Below are 12828 nucleotides of genomic sequence, written 5' to 3'. Positions count from 1 at the left end.
CAGTTTGGGTAAGGTAAAAAATCTCTCTTCTCTTCTTCTCTGGGTGTACTCAATTTAACTCCTTGTTTGTAATTTACGTTTTCCACAAGATGGTGCTAGAACAAAGAAACAAGAGTAGGCGAAAGCCTGATATGGCAATCATATAGCAGCCCATTAAGAGCAGTGTTTTGGAAGTTGATAAAGTCAAGTGTATGGTAGGAGACCAGGCACACAAAAATGAGTATAGCCTATCATTTGTATTTTTCTTGAATAGTCCTGCGCATGAAGTTTCGCCAGAATGCCACGAACTTGGATGACCGCCTTGTTAAAGCTGCTGAGTATAAAAAGATGTTGACAAGGACAGGGGCATAAGATAGTGACCCTTCCCCTGCTCTGTGCCCAAGACTGCCTTTTAGAAGCCGGGAGTGGGAACCGCAGACATGGTCAAGATAGAGCTTGCACCGTTGAATATCCCATTCAACCGACTTTTACAGACAGCTGCAGTTCTTCAATGGGTCTTCTGCTTTCTCTTTGGAGGTAACTGGTAGGCTTCTGCACACTTCCTCATCTTCAGCTAATCATAACCATGGTGGCCCAGGGTTGGGGTCAATTAAAATCAGTGCTTACTCATGTGATGCCCATATTTTTCTTCACTTCCATCTTGTCCTGTCTGTCTAGCGCAGTGTTGTTTTTGTGTGTATGTTGTGATCGTGTTGAATGGATACTGGCACGTGGCTGCTCTGTATGCCCTGTGGCTCTACCTGGACTGGGACAACCCTCAGGCTGGGGGCCGCAGGTCTGACTGGGTACGCCACTGGACCGCGTGGAAACACTTTGGAGACTATTTCACCATCCATGTAAGTAGGCTTATGACGTGTTCTGGTTGTGTAGCCTATGCATTTAATGATGCATGGAGGCCAACTAATATCAAGCCTCATTATTGTCAACAGTAATAGGTTATTGCACCATTCTTTGCATAATTTAGACTTCAGCCTGTGTGTAATGACACTCAGAATTACTGATTGAATTCCATGTTGAATTAATAATATCACAATTTGTATGCGAACACCTATTAACTGAATGATAAATGTAATTGAGGACGTTTGTCTCAAACGTCTCATGACTGCCTACATGACAGTCTCATGACTGCCTACCCACTCTTTATCCACTGCCCTTTGGTGTATTAATAGCTCAAATAGGTCAAAGCCATTGTAAAGTGGTCATTGGCCAATACATCATGGTGATCCCATGGCTAAAGGCCCAGCCCCTGTCACATCCACCCATTCTGAGGTTGAGTTCCTGCCCGACTACATTGCAGATGTATGCCAGATCTTACAAGGCCTGGATAGGTATTTAACATATCAGCTAACCACATCATATGACATAACCATCAGATGCCTGACTGCACAGTCGATGACGTAGCACACGACCATTGGTTGACGCAATGCAACATCTGCGCATCTAGTCAGGCAGGAACTCAACCTATGTCTTATCCATTGTCCTCTCACTGTTTATGTCTTGTCTGTGTCTGTGGTCAGCTGATTAAGACATGTGACCTAGACCCAGAAAGGAACTACCTGATGGGGTTCCATCCTCATGAAATCCTGGTAGCCGGAGCGTTTGGCAATTTCTGTACAGAATACACAGGTTTCCAAGAGCTCTATCCAGGAATGACTCCTTATCTGCATACCCTCAGCATCTGGTTCGGCTTCCCATTCTTCCGGGGTACCTTATGTCCTCAGGTGAACCTTGTTAGGGATGTATTTATGAACCATAGCCATCAGATGCATTCCACCACAATGCTTCTGGTTTTTCTCATTTAAACACTATCAGTGAGCTTTCAAGGTTAGGTAAATACTGGAGTGCATTTTGAAGGACTCGAACATTACATTTCAAGGTCCAAACATTGTGTCGCACACTGTAGTGCAGTATTAGTTTGTCAACAATTATTTCTTTATATTGTGGATATTGTAAGTCTTTTCAAATAAACTCTGCCCTGTGAAAGTTTTTTCCTGGCCACATTTGTTCTAAGTATACTGTGCTGTACCTCCCCTAAGGGGTTGTTTCTTGTTCCAAGAAGAGTCTTACCCATGTGTTGAGCCAGAAGGGAGGGGGCAACGTGTCAATCATAGTGATTGGCGGGACGGCAGAGTCCCTGGAGGCCAGGCTTGGGAGCCTCATCCTGGAGGCCCTCAACAGGAAGGGCTTTGTCAAGATTGCTCTCAGGTGTGGGTGAGTCTCTGTCTGGGTCCACTTGTACACTTAAAAATGCATCCTTCCTGCCTTATTTCCTGTCAATCTACTCATCATCTATAACCATCTCGTTTTAAATAAAGTATTATAAATGTCCATGTTGACTGAAATCTCCCCCATAAGGGCCATTACTGAATGTACTGTAGGCCATAAAGTGAACTATGAATCTTAACCCAGGGCTTTTAATGACCCATGTGTTGAGATGAAAGGAAAAGCACTGTAATATTACAGTACACACACCTGCATGATTAACTGATTTATGTCCTCCGCTCAGAGATTTGAAAGAATCACTAATTTGACTGGGCATTTAGTTGTTAAAAACAGAATTAGGATACCCTCAGGTCAGAAGGATTATGGGTAGCCACTCTACATTCCACTTTAGATAGATTGGTGTGAGAGCAATAATGACAGGAACATAGATTTCTTTTGCAAAAAAAAAAAAAAAAGGATCAGATCACATTGAAACACATTGATTTTGCAAACAACCACAAACATCAAATTATGATGTTGCGGTCAAGCGTGGAATTATGCCGCTGGTAAAAAATTCTGACTTGTTCTCTCACCTTGTCCTGTGTGCAGGGCTCATCTGGTGCCAGTGTTCTCCTTAGGGGAGAATGATCTGTTTAATCAGCTGAAGAACCCGAAGGGCTTCCTGGTCCGTACCATCCAGGAGGGCATGAGGAAGACCCTAGGCTTCAGCCTGCCCAGTACAGCTTGGGCTTCATGCCCTTCAGACAACCCATCTACACCATTGGTGAGTGGGGGATGGGGGACAATATGGGTGGAAAGTCATGGGAAGGGAGAGGTGACGAGGAATAAGAGATATGATCCATTTGTGTCTATGGGGAAACATATTCCTTAAACGATTTACAAACAACATTTAGAAACAATGTGCAGTCACAGTGCTCTGATTGAAGGAAATCTTCTAGTTAGCTCGTCATCACCCAGATGGCAAAATAAAAGCTCACTGGGGGAGAGGGAGAACAGCCGACATATATGAGAAACTGGTAAACTGGTTCATAGCTAACTGTGTTAAGGGTAACTGTAACTGTGGCAGCAGCTGGGGTCAACCAAGACATCGTGACCAGCTGGAACAGAGCCGTCCACAGTGAAGGGTCACTGGGCTACAGCCAATCAAATCACCTTAGAGCTGTAAACTCATGTGTCGTCAGTCTTGCCCTTTGTTCCACTTCCTTTATCTCTCCCCTCCCTTTCTCTCCTGTTCCTCCTCTGAGTGACTACATTTGAACATTCTGTAATTCCTCTGCCTTTCATTTTCTGCTCTCACTGAACCCCATCTGTATTTTTACTCTCTCTATCTCAACTGCCTATCTCTCTCTCTCTCTCTCTCCATCTACCCTTGGCCCATCTTCCCCTCCTTCCCTTCCTCCCTCCATCTCTTTCTCAGAGGGAGAGCCCATAGTGATGAAGAGGAACGTGAGACCCTCATCAGCTGAGGTAGACAGGCTGCATGGCTGTTACCTGGAGGCGCTGGCTGAGCTGTTTGAGCAGCACAAGGCTGAGTACAGGATCCTAGAGCACCAGCACCTCATCTTCACCTGACCAGACCAAATTAGTCAGATAGCACTATACTGTAGGATTGGACCATTCAACCAGCTCCTGACCAATACACACTGATACAGACTTTCAAACAAACATAGTGCAAATATACACAAAAGCACACATGGGAAATGGACATGTGCATGCTTGCACACATGTACAGTGAACACCCATATACACAATCAAACGGCCATCGCTCTCATCCTTCGCTCTCTTATCTCTTATACAGTCACCATAGGCCCAGAGTAGGTCAGCTGAGTTGAGCATTGGAAATCCCACTCATTGCGCACCGCTCTGGTGCTCCATCTCCTTTCCACCCGCTCTCTAAAAACCACCTACCATTTGGTTTTGAAGTATTGAAACCAAACCACATGACTTGAATGAAAAGTATTTTAATGAAAAGGTGAATATAAGAATCATTTCAAATAGGCTACATGTCATGTTAAACACATATAAACACTCTAAATAGGTCAGTAGCCAGACAAAGAGTCAAAGAAGGAAGGGAAATGTATTATTTAGGCTATTTTATTTCAATTATTTCAAGGCTATAGGGTACAAAGAAATACATTGTGAAGCATTTGCGAATGCAACACACAAGGCTGGGAGGGAGTCAGGGACATTACCAAGTGCTCAGCATTTAAAAAACATTTTGTCGTATTAAATCATTATAGTCTATAAATTGGGCATATAGGCTGATTTACTTTATTAGTCTCAGTGGCTTTGAATTCATTTTTAGAAAGGAGATTGGCCAGTCTATGTCTTTAGGCTCATGTGATGGTGCAGGCCAGCAGTGGAGAATATCCTCTCCATGCTTGCAGAGCCACTGGGAATGCTAAACACCCTTTTGGCCACTTATGCCAGGCTGGCAGGGAGGCAGATTTTTTTTTAAATATATATAGGCAGGCCTAAATGTTTTTAGGCAAAATAACCCAATTAAAAAACAGAAAGCTCCTTGAAAGTTGGAATATGCCAGACCTATTGGGCCAAAATCAATTATTGCCTATTGTATAGATAATATAACAAAAATGAAAGAAACTTTTAAACTTTGCAAGCAGTGGCGGAACTAGAGTTTTCTACATGGGGTGGCCAGGGGCTGTCCAAGGCTACTTCAGGGTGTCCATAGACCATGACAGTAAATTAGTGTGTAACCCTAACCTGGCATCTAAGGAGCATGAATGAATCATATGATTGCTGATTAGAGGTAGAAGTGATAATTCACTTAACCCAGAGTTCTTCAATGTGGCAGATAGTGTGGTCCAAAAGGGTTTGTTCACTAGAATTATTTAAAATACTATGAATAGTCAGGGTCTCTACCTCGGAACTGCAGCTCAATTTCACTCACTCACTCACTCACTCACCACTCACCACCACCACCACCACCACCACCACCACCACCACCACCACCACTCACCACCACCACCACCACCACCACCACCACCACCACCACCACCACCACCACCACCACCACCACCACCACCACCACCACCACCACCACCACCACCACCACCACCACTCACCACCACCACCACCACCACCACCACCACCACCACCACCACCACCACCACCACCACCACCACCACCACCACCACCACCACCACCACCACCACCACCACCACCACCACCACCACCACCACCACCACCACCACCACCACCACCACCACCACCACCACCACCACCACCACCACCACCACCACCACCACCACCACCACCACCACCACCACCACCACCACCACCACCACCACCACCACCACCACCACCACCACCACCACCACCACCACCACCACCACCACCACCACCACCACCACCACCACCACCACCACCACCACCACCACCACCACCACCACCACCACCACCACCACCACCACCACCACCACCACCACCACCACCACCACCACCACCACCACCACCACCACCACCACCACCACCACCACCACCACCACCACCACCACCACCACCACCACCACCACCACCACTCACTCACACACACACACACACACACACACACACACACACACACACACACACACACTAGAGACTTGGGTCACTCTGTTTTCATGAATATATCATCTAGATCTATAAGTGTTGAACATTCTAAATATTTTCCCCAAAATAAAGCTCAACCACCAAGGAGATAAGATAGCATTTGTGTGTTACATAAATTGCATAGTTTATTTACAAAAAAGTACATTTACAAAAAAACACTGCAATTTGACATACCACATATCAAGCAGAAACGGGCTTCAAAAATAATTTTGGTGCCCATCAATATTACAAACTTACTATTAATGCTCATATATATTATGTTAACTAATAGCAAAGAAAAGTTTTGGATTTAGCCTAATACAGACCAAATTAAATACAGTGCCTTGCGAAAGTATTCGCCCCCTTGAACTTTGCGACCTTTTGCCACATTTCAGGCTTCAAACATAAAGATATAAAACCGTATTTTTTTGTGAAGAATCAACAACAAGTGGGACACAATCATGAAGTGGAACGACATTTATTGGATATTTCAAACTTTTTTAACAAATCAAAAACTGAAAAATTGGGCGTGCAAAATTATTCAGCCCCTTAACTTTCAGTGCAGCAAACTCTCTCCAGAAGTTCAGTGAGGATCTCTGAATGATCCAATGTTGACCTAAATGACTAATGATGATAAATACAATCCACCTGTGTGTAATCAAGTCTCCGTATAAATGCACCTGCACTGTGATAGTCTCAGAGGTCCGTTAAAAGCGCAGAGAGCATCATGAAGAACAAGGAACACACCAGGCAGGTCCGAGATACTGTTGTGAAGAAGTTTAAAGCCGGATTTGGATACAAAAAGATTTCCCAAGCTTTAAACATCCCAAGGAGCACTGTGCAAGCGATAATATTGAAATGGAAGGAGTATCAGACAACTGCAAATCTACCAAGACCTGGCCGTCCCTCTAAACTTTCAGCTCATACAAGGAGAAGACTGATCAGAGATGCAGCCAAGAGGCCCATGATCACTCTGGATGAACTGCAGAGATCTACAGCTGAGGTGGGAGACTCTGTCCATAGGACAACAATCAGTCGTATATTGCACAAATCTGGCCTTTATGGAAGAGTGGCAAGAAGAAAGCCATTTCTTAAAGATATCCATAAAATGTGTCATTTCAAGTTTGCCACAAGCCACCTGGGAGACACACCAAACATGTGGAAGAAGGTGCTCTGGTCAGATGAAACCAAAATTGAACTTTTTGGCAACAATGCAAAACGTTATGTTTGGCGTAAAAGCAACACAGCACATCACTCTGAACACACCATCCCCACTGTCAAACATGGTGGTAGCAGCATCATGGTTTGGGCCTGCTTTTCTTCAGCAGGGACAGGGAAGATGGTTAAAATTGATGGGAAGATGGATGGAGCCAAATACAGGACCATTCTGGAAGAAAACCTGATGGAGTCTGCAAAAGACCTGAGACTGGGACGGAGATTTGTCTTCCAACAAGACAATGATCCAAAACATAAAGCAAAATCTACAATGGAATGGTTCAAAAATAAACATATCCAGGTGTTAGAATGGCCAAGTCAAAGTCCAGACCTGAATCCAATCGAGAATCCGTCGAAAGAACTGAAAACTGCTGTTCACAAATGCTCTCCATCCAACCTCACTGAGCTCGAGCTGTTTTGCAAGGAGGAATGGGAAAAAAATTCAGTATCTCGATGTGCAAAACTGATAGAGACATACCCCATGCGACTTACAGCTGTAATCGCAGCAAAAGGTGGCGCTACAAAGCATTAACTTAAGGGGGTTGAATAATTTTGCACGACCAATTTTTCAGTTTTTGATTTGTTAAAAAAGTTTGAAATATCCAATAAATGTCGTTCCACTTCATGATTGTGTCCCACGTGTTGTTGATTCTTCAGAAAAAAATACAGTTTTATATCTTTATGTTTGAAGCCTGAAATGTGGCAAAAGGTTGCAAAGTTCAAGGGGCCAAATACTTTCGCAAGGCACTGTATGTGTGACATGATACCCTTGATACCCTGGATTTATCATTTTAGAATGTCAGTGTCCTAGCTAGTACAAAGTGCAGGTTTATATCATGACCAGAGGGACCGCCTAAGTGCCAAATTTTCCTAGGTAGATTTAAAACAGCATATTTCTGCAGTTCTGGTGAGAACTGGCAAAGTGTTTCACAAACTCATCCATGTTGAGGGAGCATGCCCTCCTTGACTCAACACTGATAATTCTGAAGTAACTTAACCGTCATGAACCATTGTTGTCCAAATGTGGGTTTTAATCAGTTATAAAGCTGAGAAGATTCTCTCGCAAGAAGCACTGCTGACTGGTGTAACAACAGAAATCTTACTAAGTCGAAATAGCTCATGGAAGACCTCTTTATAAGGTTCTAGAAACACAACAAAGTCAAGGAGAGTAGACGGTCTGTCCCTTCCACTTTTCTCTCTCATATCAAGAAGACGCTTGGTTTGATGAACCTCATGTTTGAGGTCCTCTAAATCTGACTCAAAGGTCTGAGCAAAGGCAAACAGAGGCTCTTCATTCAAGAATGTTGTCCTCTTTGGGTTGAGAGACTGGACCCCTTTGCATTATCTCGCATATCTTATTTGAAAACGCATCTGCGACTCAGCTGTGAGACTGTCAAGCACCTGATAAAAGATAGCTCTTTGGAAGCTCTCACCATCCCGTTGGTCACTATTTTTCTGTCCTACAGTGCTCATCATCAATGAGACGTGAAATCTTAAACTTGTTTTAGGCTGTCTTTTACACACTGTTTGTACACTTGTTTCACAGTGCTCTGCAATCTCTTCAACCTCGTTCCATAGTTCTCCAAAGTGACCCTCACTTCTGTAGTCCTGCAATGTGTCTGTAAGGGCTCCTACCAGATCCACAGACCTTGCTAGGTCAAGAGAGCTTGATTGGAGCATGTCAGAAAGACATTTGGCATCACCAAGCACTTTACAAAAGGTAACCAAAAGCCCTATGAATTGTAAATCTATCTGAGAAAGAAGGCCCCTTGCCTCCACTGATCTATCACCACTATTTTCAAGTGTGATATTCTGAAGCACTCTCAGAACTGCTGGAATCCTTATGGCATGCTATGTACCTGCATGCCAACCTTACATCCATAAGTTCACTGGGCTGCTGCTGTGGGTACAGCTCTTTCTGAACTGCAAGCCACTTCAGATGAATGTATGAGCCAGATACAAAGTTATAAAGCTTCTGCAGGAGAGCATTAACGTTAACTGCCTCAGGCACTGATTTTACAGCATCGACAAGAACCAAATGACAACAATATGCATGCCAGTGCACATAAAATGCAAATCTTGCACTGTTTTTAATCCATGCAGACACACCAGAATGCTTTCTGCTCATGACAGATGCACCGTCATAGCTTTGCCCCACAAGATTATTTCTGTAGTCCAGACCATGTTTTTCAAGGCAATCGATTATCATTTTTGTGAGACCTGCTGCATATAAGCTTTCAGCTGACTGAAAGTGTAAAAAGCTTTCGTGGATGGCCCCGTTGTAACCTCACAACTGAAGACATTTGTTATCTTTTTTTTTTTAATATTTTGTTTAATCTGCAATTACACTAAAAACTTCACTTTCTTTTACTTCTCTCATTATTTGACTTTGTACCTGTCACGCCCTGACCTTAGAGAGCCGTTTTATTTCTCTATTTGGTAAGGTCAGGGTGTGATTTGGGGTGGGCAGTCTATGTTGTCTATTTCTTTGTTTTTGGCCGAGTATGGTTCCCAATCAGAGGCAGCTGTCTATCGTTGTCTCTGATTGGGAATCATACTTAGGCAGCCCTATTCCCACCTGTGTTTGTGGGTAGTTATTTTCTGTTTAGTCTCTGTTACATGACAGAACTGTTCGCTTTCGTTTTGTTACTTTGTTCGAGTGTTTTTTGGTAATAAGAAAATCATGAACACTTTCCACGCTGCGCTTTGGTCCACTCCTTCCGACCACAGACGTTACAGTACCATCTCAGCTAAGCCCTCAAGAACTTTGTTCTGGATTTGGTGGCTTGTGTACTTAGCATTGCCACATGCATTCATCCTTTTCTTTATGAGAGGGTCATGCTTTGCTATTTCTTCTAAGTTTGTCAAAAAACGACCCTTGTTGTGAGAGTCATAAGACTCTCGATGACCTGTCTGCGCTATACTTTGAGTGACAGTTAATAGGAGCACATCTGCAATTGTTTTAATATAAGTACAGTTTTCCTCCACTTTATTTTTCCGGTCCTCATTTATGACATCTAACATTGATGAGTTGCTGTCAATAGCCCTTTTATGCTGATTCCGATACATAGCATTGATATGATGCTCTGCCTTCGAATGGAGCTTAAACCCAGAATCTTTAAACAGAGCCTTTTTCCAGTTACAAAAACCTGACTGTGATGTGAAGGCAGATTCAGGTGTATTGAACAGAGAAACATGACTGTGATGTGAAGGCAGATTCAAGTGTATTGAACAGAGAAACATGACTGTGATGTGAAGGCAGATTCAGGTGTATTGGGCAGAGAAACATGACTGTGATGTGAAGGCAGATTCAGGTGTATTGGGCAGATAAACATGACTGTGATGTGAAGGCAGATTCAGGTGTATTGGGCAGATAAACATGACTGTGATGTGAAGGCAGATTCAGGTGTATTGGGCAGAGAAACATGACTGTGATGTGAAGGCAGATTCAGGTGTATTGGGCAGAGAAAAATGCCTACAGGTAAAACTAAGTCAAATCTTGACTTACTTAATATTCAAGCCATGAATTGTCCTTATACCAGGAGCTGTTGAAAACCCCTTTCCTAGTACCATGCTGAGCTCTGGGAAATGATTTCAAACACGTCTGTACAGGACCCTCTTCTCTGGATCTTGAAATGTCTGAAAAACACGTTAAATAATATCAATTAATGGATCCACAAGATTAGATACTAACAGCTGCTAACTAAAATGTGTAGTTTAAGGTATAGTCCTGGCCTACCATTGGGTCCTTTTGGAACAGCATACCTGGTGCTTGATACAGTTGGGAGGGGCTTGATGATATCTACTAGCAGCTCTGGCTCACTGTCTTGCTCCGAACCAGAGGTCTCTGTGTCATCCCTTGATACATCTATTACATTAAAATAACATAAGAACCATTAGTGTATAATCACAATAAAAATGCCACAGCCATCAAAACAAGAACACACATGAATCAACAACCAACATTTTAAAGTGAGGCTTAATCTGACAAAATCATCTCGATGCTCTGACCTGGTGGTGGTAGACTTGGTCCTTGTGAAGTCTGACCACACTGACTCTAGCCTCAGGTAGGGAACTGCTCTGGAGTCCGGTGATGATGCAAATGAGATGTCAATCAGCATCAAACTGCCAGTAGCGAATGGAATTTTGGGGTGGCACCCGGGGTAGCCAATCAGATGTCAGGGGTGTCCAGTGCCACCCCAGACACTCCTCTGGCTCCATCCCTGTTTGTAAGTCACCATGATTTTGCACCTGTGTGTTTTATCAGTTTCTTTATGAAAACATTTAGCGACCTCCATAACAGTAGCTAAAGCAAGGGGCTATAGCAGCACACAAGTAGATTACAAATACATGCTGGGCCAGGCATGCCCTGAGCTCATGAAGTGAGCGCTACTTTGGAGTGCTATTGGAGCAGGCGAGAAGGCCAACGTGCCAGCCTTCCGGAACCTTGCTCTGAGCTCCAGACAAATTGGGCGCGCTCCGCTCACATACTCTGGCATAGGCATATAGTGCAGGGAAATATTGTACAGTTGGTTGAAAATCATTTGATATCAGGCTCTATTCATAACCAGCTCTTTCCTCCTGCTAACCTTATGGGACCTCGTGGCACAAATGGGGCATGTTGTGTTTGGTGCACCAAGAGAACACTTGTAGGGCTGCACGGGTGATGTTTGCGTGGGGAGTGTCAGGTTTCTCTCTACTCCCAATCTCTCTTTCTCTCTGCCTGTGAGTAGCAGGCAGCAATGCTAAAATAGAAATTCATGTCACATGACATTAGGGTTAAATTTAGACCACACCGGCTGAGCTTCCGCACAGAGAGGATGCTGCTAAAATGAACCCCTGCTATGCCATTGACATAAACCTGTATAATAAATAGACAATACTACATACAGGTTGTAAGATCGAAGGCAATGTGTTGTGAGATTTTGTTAATGGCATTAAATAGGGATTGGAAATGGGATCAGATCAGCATTGCATTGCATTGTAAGAGATTGAACATTTAGAAACATGGAGGGGGTTTCACTCTTTGACCCAGTGGATCATGACATGGCCATGCAGATTCCTGTGGAAAGTGTAGACGTCATAGGTTACTCTCACAAAGATATTACTAAATTCCCAAGAAATGGGAATTGATTGAGTAAGCTAATATATTTATGCATGTGAGAATAAACTAATGTAGGCTATAGGCCTGATATGTGCATAACTGTGTTTTAAAGTCTAAATGTTATTTATTTTGTGTAAATACATAGCTATTTTTGTCTGATTGCGAGTTTTCCTCTTGTAATGTATTTATTCATAACATATTTTCTTTACTTTCACCTTTAAAGGCCCAGTGCAGTCACAATTCTGTTTTCCTGTGTTTTGTATCATATTGTACAACAGCTGATTAAACTAACACTGTATAAGTGTGATTAAAGAAAATATGTGTTATTTCCTGATAGTTGCTGGTTGAAAATACACTCTACACCGGACCTTCTAATCAGCAGGTTTGCATAGGCTGGAGTTTCGACTTTCCATGGTGACATCACCATGTAGTAAATTGGTTAATAGACCAATAACAAGAGCTCCAAACCTCCAATAAGTTTTCAGTTTCCCCTCCACTTGGACCACTCCCAGAGAGTCCTAGCAAAATCCTTGCTTAAGAAATAGTTTTGCTATAAAGCAATTCTTTCCAATTTTAATGGACATTTATTACAGTAAGGTACTTAATATCCAGAAATTATTTGATATTAATATACAAATGGCTGCATTGGGCCTTAAACATCTCTTCGATGCATTATTTGATTCAACACATCATTG

At 43.1% G+C, this 12828-nt stretch overlaps 1 pseudogene; it reads left to right on the top strand.

Annotated features, from left to right (window-relative positions):
* The first annotated feature begins 419 nt into the window (after nt 1-419).
* LOC135553433 (2-acylglycerol O-acyltransferase 1-like) lies at nt 420-3795 on the top strand (annotated as a pseudogene).
* The last annotated feature ends 9033 nt before the right edge of the window (nt 3796-12828 follow it).

This window comes from Oncorhynchus masou, chromosome 13 (genome assembly GCF_036934945.1).
Source record: "Oncorhynchus masou masou isolate Uvic2021 chromosome 13, UVic_Omas_1.1, whole genome shotgun sequence".
NCBI lineage: Eukaryota > Metazoa > Chordata > Actinopteri > Salmoniformes > Salmonidae > Oncorhynchus > Oncorhynchus masou.
The sequence above is the reverse complement of the archived record's forward strand: the minus strand, read 5'-3'. Positions and strand labels throughout refer to the sequence as shown.